The following is a 6,574-nucleotide window of genomic DNA, read 5'->3' as shown; positions in this document are numbered from 1 at the left end:
CGGATATTCGAAGAACAAATAGGAAAATCGATGGAAGTTTACATTGATGATATGTTGGTTAAGTCCTTATGAGAAGAGGACCATTTAAAACATTTGCAGGAAACCTTCAGCATATTGAAAAAGTACAATATGAAGCTAAACCCGGAAAAATGTGCGTTCAGAGTTGAATGGGGTAAATTCCTCGAGTTCACGGTATCCAATCGAGGAATCGAGATCAACCTCGAAAAGATCAAAGTCATAGACACGGTCGTATACAATGTAAAGGTTGTGCAAAGGCTAACCGAGCACACACCCGCTCTGGGGCGATTTATTTCAAGGTCATCCGACAAGAGCCACCGATTCTTCGCACTGTTGAAAAAGAAGAATAACTTCTCATGGACTCCTGAATGTCAACAATCTCTAGAGGAGCTCAAAATATACTTATCGAGCCCACCGCTACTTCACACACCAAAGATAGACGAACAATTGTACTTGTACTTGGTGGTATCGGAGATAGCGGTAAGTGGAGTCCTAGTTTGGGAGGAACGAGGTATGCAATTTACGATTTATTATGTTAGTAGGACCTTAGGTGAGGCCAAAAATAGGTACCCTTACCTTGAAAAACTAGCGCTCACCTTGCTAAGCACCTCCAGGAAACTAAACCCATAGTTCCAATGTCACCTCATATGTGTCGTAACAACTTACCCATTAAGGAACGCGATGCATAAGCCCGAACTCTCGGGCCGATTGGGCAAATGGTCCATGGAAGTAAGTGGTTACGATATCGAGTACCAGCCCCGGACCGCCATTAAGTCCCAAATTTTGGCATCTTCGTGGCCGACTTTACACCGACCTTAATACCCGAGGTCTAAAGAGAGTTATTGATTAACTTGGGGACTTCCTCGGGAATCTGGACCCTCTTTACGGACGGTGCCTCAAACGCAAAAGGGTCCGGTCTTGGCATCGTACTAAAGCCACCAACAGGTAAAATAATTAGGCAATCTAATAAGACTATGAAATTGACTAACAATGAGGTCGAATATGAGGCCATGATTACAAGCCTTGAATTAGCCAAAAGTTTGGGGGCAGAGGTGATCGAAGCCAAGTGCGACTCACTCCTTGTGGTAAACCAAGTTAATGGGACATTCGAGGTCAGGGAAGAACGGATGTAAAGATACTTGGACAAGTTACAGGTGACATTACATCGGTTCAAAGAATGGACTTTGCAACATGTACCTCGGGATCAAAACAGCAAAACTGATGCCCTCGATAACTTGGGATCGTTGGTCAAAGACAACGAGATTAACTCTGGAGAAATTGTACATCTTATGAGCTCGATGATGGAACAAGGCCATGCCGAAATCAACTCAACGAGCCTAACTTAGGACTTGAGGAATAAGTACGTGGAATATCTCAAGACCGGAAAAGCCCTCGAACCCAAAGGAATCGAGGGCCCTACAAATGAAGGCAGTCCGATTTAGTTTGTCCGAGGATAAAACCTTAGTCATAAGAACATTCATTGGCCATATTGCGATATGTTTGGGACCAGGATACACCGAATACATTTTGAGGGAAATCCACGAAGGTACCTATGGAAATCATTCGGGTGATGAATCACTGGTTCAAAAATAATCAGAGTAGGTTACTACTGGATCGATATGGAAAAAAACGCGAAGGAGTTCATTTGAAAACGCAATGGATGCCAAAGGCATGCTCTGATGATTCATCGAGAAGGAGAGCCGCTACATTCAGTCTTGTCACCATGGCCATTCATGAAATGGGGGATGGATATCGTTGGCCCCCTTCCACGGGCACCTAGTAAGGCTCAATTTATTTTATTTATGACTGACTATTTTTCTAAATGGGTGGAAGAACATGCATATGAAAAGGTTAGAGAAAAACAAGTTATCGATTTTATCTGTGACCACATTATATGTCGATTCGGAATACCGGCCGAGATTGTATGCGATAACAGAAAACAGTTTATTGGCAGCAAAGTAAGCAAGTTTCTTGAAGACCATAAGATCAAAAGGATCTTATCTACTCCTTATCACCCTAGTGGGAATGGACAAGCAGAATCCACCAATAAAACCATAATCCAAAACCTCAGAAAGAGGTTGATCGACGCCATAGGAAAATGAAAGGAAATGCTACCTGAGGTCCTATGGGTGTACCGTACAACCTCGAAGTCCAGTACCGGATCCACACCGTTTTCTTTGGTTTATGGCACCGAAGCTTTAATGCCGGTTGAGATCGGAGAACCGAGCATCGGATTCCTACATACAACAAAGGAATCAAACGACGAGGCTATGGGTACGAGCCTGGAACTATTAGATGAAAGGCGCGAAGCCGCCCTTGTCCGGTTGGCCGCCCAAAAATTACGGATGAGAGATATTTTAATCAAAGGACCAACCTTCGATATTTCAATATAGAGGACTTAGTACTAATAAACGTTACACTAAACACCTGAAACCTGAACGAGGGAAAATTGGGGCCAAATTGGGAAGGACCGTACCAAAATATCGAAATCACCGGAAAAGGTTCCTACAAGCTCGAAACAATGAGCGGCGAATAATTGCCGAGCAACTGGAATATAACTCACTTAAAGCGATATTACTACTAAGGTACAACACCGTTCTTTCGATTATTTTGCATTTCAAACTAACACTTGCAGGTGACCAACAAGGGATGATGCGAGATCCTAGGTCTGAAAGCACGCGTTGCACTCTTTTTCCCTTAAGCCGGCTTTGTCCTAAATTGGTTTTCTGGCAAGGTTTTTAATGAGGCAACAAGTAAATCATGCTAACTTAGAATCGAAGGCCGGCTACGAACCGGTGACAAGGGAAGAAACTTCGTGATTAAAGGGTCTCGATCAATAAGATTTATTGTAAGGGCCAAACGGTCAAATGAACCGTGTCTGCTCAAACTGCTCGATCCCTGGCACAAAACGTGTATACATGTACAACTATTGTGCTCAAGAATATAAAAGAAGATTTTTCCTTGCACATAAGCATCTTGTCCTTTGAAATATTTCTTACATCTTTCAAGAAGTCAAAGATATCGAGCCCACGGGCCACATTAATCCGAGTTCGAACATTCACTTCATTCGGGGACTGTAGGCATTGCCCGAATTAAAAGACTAAGGTTGTTCCGAGTTAAAAATACTCGAGGGAATGAAGCTTATTTGGCATTGCCCGAATTAAAAGGCTAAGGCCATTACGAGTTAATAACACTCGAGGGCATGGAGCTTATTTGGCATTGCCCGAATTAAAAGGCTAAGGCCATTCCGAGTTAATAATACTCGAGGGAATGAAGCTTATTTGGCATTGCCCTAATTAAAAGTCTAAGGCCATTCCGAGTTAAAAACACTCGAGGGCATGAAGCTTATTTAGCATTTCCCGAATTAAAAGGCTAAGGCCATTCTGAGTTAATAACACTCGAGGGCATGAAGCTTATTTGGCATTTCCCGAATTAAAAGGCTAAGGCATTCCGAGTTAAAAATACTCGAGGGCATGAAGCTTATTTGGCATTGCCTGAATTAAAACGCTAAGGACATTCTGAGTTCAAAACACTCGAGGGCATAAAGCTTATTTGGCATTGCCCGAATTAAAAGGCTAAGGCCATTCCGAGTTAATATCACTCGAGGGCATGAAGCTTATTTGGCATTGTATGAATTAAAAGGCTAAGGCCATTCTGAGTTAATAACACTCGAGGGCATGAAGCTTATTTGGCATTGCCCGAATTAAAAGGCTAAGGCCATTTCGAGTTAAAACACTCTAGGGCATGACGCTTATTTGGCATTGCCCGAATTAAAAGGCTAAGGCCATTCCAAGTTAAAAACACTCAAGGGCATGAAGCGTATTGGGCATTGCCCGAATTAAAAGGCTAAGGCCATTCCGAGTTAATAACACTCGAGGGCATGAAGTTTATTTGGCATTGCCCGAATTAAAAGGCTAAGGCCATTCCGAGTTAAAAACACTCGAGCGCATGAAGCTTATTTGGCATTGACCAAATTAAAAGGCTAAGGCCATTCCGAGTTAATAACATTCAAGGGCATGAAGATTATTTGGCATTGCCCGAATTAAAAGGCTAAGGCCGTTCCGAGTTAAAAACACTCGAGGGCATGAAGCTTATTTGGCATTGTCCGAATTAAAAGGCTAAGGCCGTTCCAAGTTAAAAATACTCAAGGGCATGAAGCTTATTTGGCATTGCCCGAATTAAAAGGTTAAGGTCGTTCCAAGTTAATAACATTCGAGGGCATGAAGCTTATTTGGCATTGCTCGAACTAAAAAGGGCTACGACCATATTAACACGGCTCGGATATGTATAAAAAATAAGGCCTTCAAAAAATTCTTATAACCGGTTCTAAAGGTTACTCTCGACAAGCTATAAACCTACATTATTCTGGGAAAAAGTTTTCGATAACACTGAATCCCTACAATACCTTAACACAAAGTAACGTTAAAGACAATATTTGTTCTAAACTTCGAACATAACCTAAGTATTTCATGCTAAGGCATTTCGACCTTTGCAAAAAACAAATAAAAGCAAAAAGATAGTGTAAAAGCTATGAAAGGGAAAAATCTTTATATATAGTGCAAAAGCTATGAAAGGGAAAGAGCTTTATATATATATCAAAATTTCTTTACAAGGGCTGAATAACCCCGATACATATTTCTTACAACGGCCGAACGGCCTCGACAAAACGATAGTGCAAAAAACAAAAAGATCCTAAATGTCCTAATCTTCATCGGGGGCCTCACCATCAGACTCACCCGACTCTTCAAACCTCTTGGAATCATCCTTGGGATAAGCCAGCTTCCTGGCCTTGGATTCGTATCTCTTGGCATTTTCGATTTCAGCCAATACATCAAAAGTTTGAGCATGGACTCCCTCGAGGGCCTCCCTTTGGGATTGACACCTCGCATGCTTCACCCTATTTTTTGCTTGGTCCTAAATCGCCTCAGCATCAGCTTTATATTGGGCCACCTTATCATCGGCCTCAGCTCTGACCACAACAACCTCTAACTTGGCCACCTCAAGCTCCTTGTCCAGGTTCTCTTGACCAGAAACAACCGAGTTCAACTGAAATTGGAGTCCCTCGATCGTATTGACCTGCACTGAGTATTTCTCTTTTATAGCCCGAAGTTGAACCTAAGCCGAAGCCAACTGTGCCTGGAAAGTCTTTTTTTTCTGAGGCCAGGCGGTCCATAGTTTTATTCCATTCTTCGGCCTCAGCCTTCATCATGTCCACCTCCACCTGGAGCGGCTCGATCAGGTCAAGTCTCTTTTGAACCTATGGGTTCGGGTCTTTAGACAATGTGTCTTAATCATCATCACTAAGTTCGAATATTCATCTTACCTGCTCGATCAAATCGTCATGCTCTTTTCGAGTCGCTTCTAACTCGGCCTGGAGCCTCTCACTAAGAAGCTTGTAAGCATCCTTCTTCTCAACAAGCTCCCGAGTCACGGTCTCGTGATGCTTGAACTCCTCCCGATATCGGAGAAAGGCCTCGTGATGAAGCACCGAGTCCTGCAAGCATAAAAGAAAATGTTACGATTGTTCATGATTAAAAATAGGTACATAATAGAGGGACATTCAAAATTACCCGATTCAGCGCATGTTGAGCTTCGTTGAATGGGCAGGGCGCTTCCGCTTTGTTCATTCTAGCTTGATCCTCTTTGGTCACCAAGCATCGAAGTTAACTGGTAATCCCCATCGGGGCAGAGAGAACTCGGGCATCCATGGACATATAAATTGCTCGTCTTCGAGTAGGATCAACACTCGGAGCTGGGATTTGATTCACTAATTTTGGGCTTGAAGAAGACCTGCCAGCTCCAGGGGACGGTATCTTCTTTGGTACCGGTAAGTGGCCCAACCTGGTGACATCCTCCGAAGTAGTAGAATCCAAGCCATCGAAGAAATTATGGAAATAATTTGCTACTCCTTGTGCCCCATCGCCGAGGTTACCTTTCAACGCCTGAGATCGATCACCCCAAGCGCCTCCTTAGGAACATTAGCTTCTAACTAAGAAGTACCAGTCATAGTTTCTTTTTCGACCTCCCTAACTCGGGGCAAAATGGTCTCGACCCTCCCTGGGTCGGAGACTTCAGCCACTGCTTCTTCTACGGCTTCCATGGCTTGAGGCAGTTCAGAACCGGTTCTCACGTGGGTCACCAATTCAGAATCTTCTTCTTCTTCTTCGGACTCATCCCTCAACCGACGAAGTGAGTCCGATGAGAGTTCTCGGGCGCTGGCATTCTTAGGTTTGCACACCAGTCGCTTCCTCGGTCTCTTCTTTTCAAGGCTTGAGGAACTCAGATCTATTTCTCTTTTCTTCTCTTTATCCTGCTTCTGAGCAGGGGGAGCGGCGTATATGTTGTCATCAACTGATGGAGGCCTCATTTCAACATCTTTTGGTAGACGTAAAAGAAGCGAGTAAAGCGATTCAGATATTGATGATGTGAAAGTAAGATCAAATATAACTAAGAGAAAAAAATTCTTACCATGGTTACAGGCCTCCCATCGGCCCTTCGAGAGCTCACCCCATAACCGCTCGGAATAAAGTCTTTGTGTCGCAATGTCCTCGACCTA

The sequence above is a fragment of the Nicotiana tabacum genome, chromosome 19, assembly GCF_000715075.1.
Source record: "Nicotiana tabacum cultivar K326 chromosome 19, ASM71507v2, whole genome shotgun sequence".
In the NCBI taxonomy this organism is placed as follows: domain Eukaryota; kingdom Viridiplantae; phylum Streptophyta; class Magnoliopsida; order Solanales; family Solanaceae; genus Nicotiana; species Nicotiana tabacum.
This window is presented reverse-complemented; position numbering follows the sequence as displayed.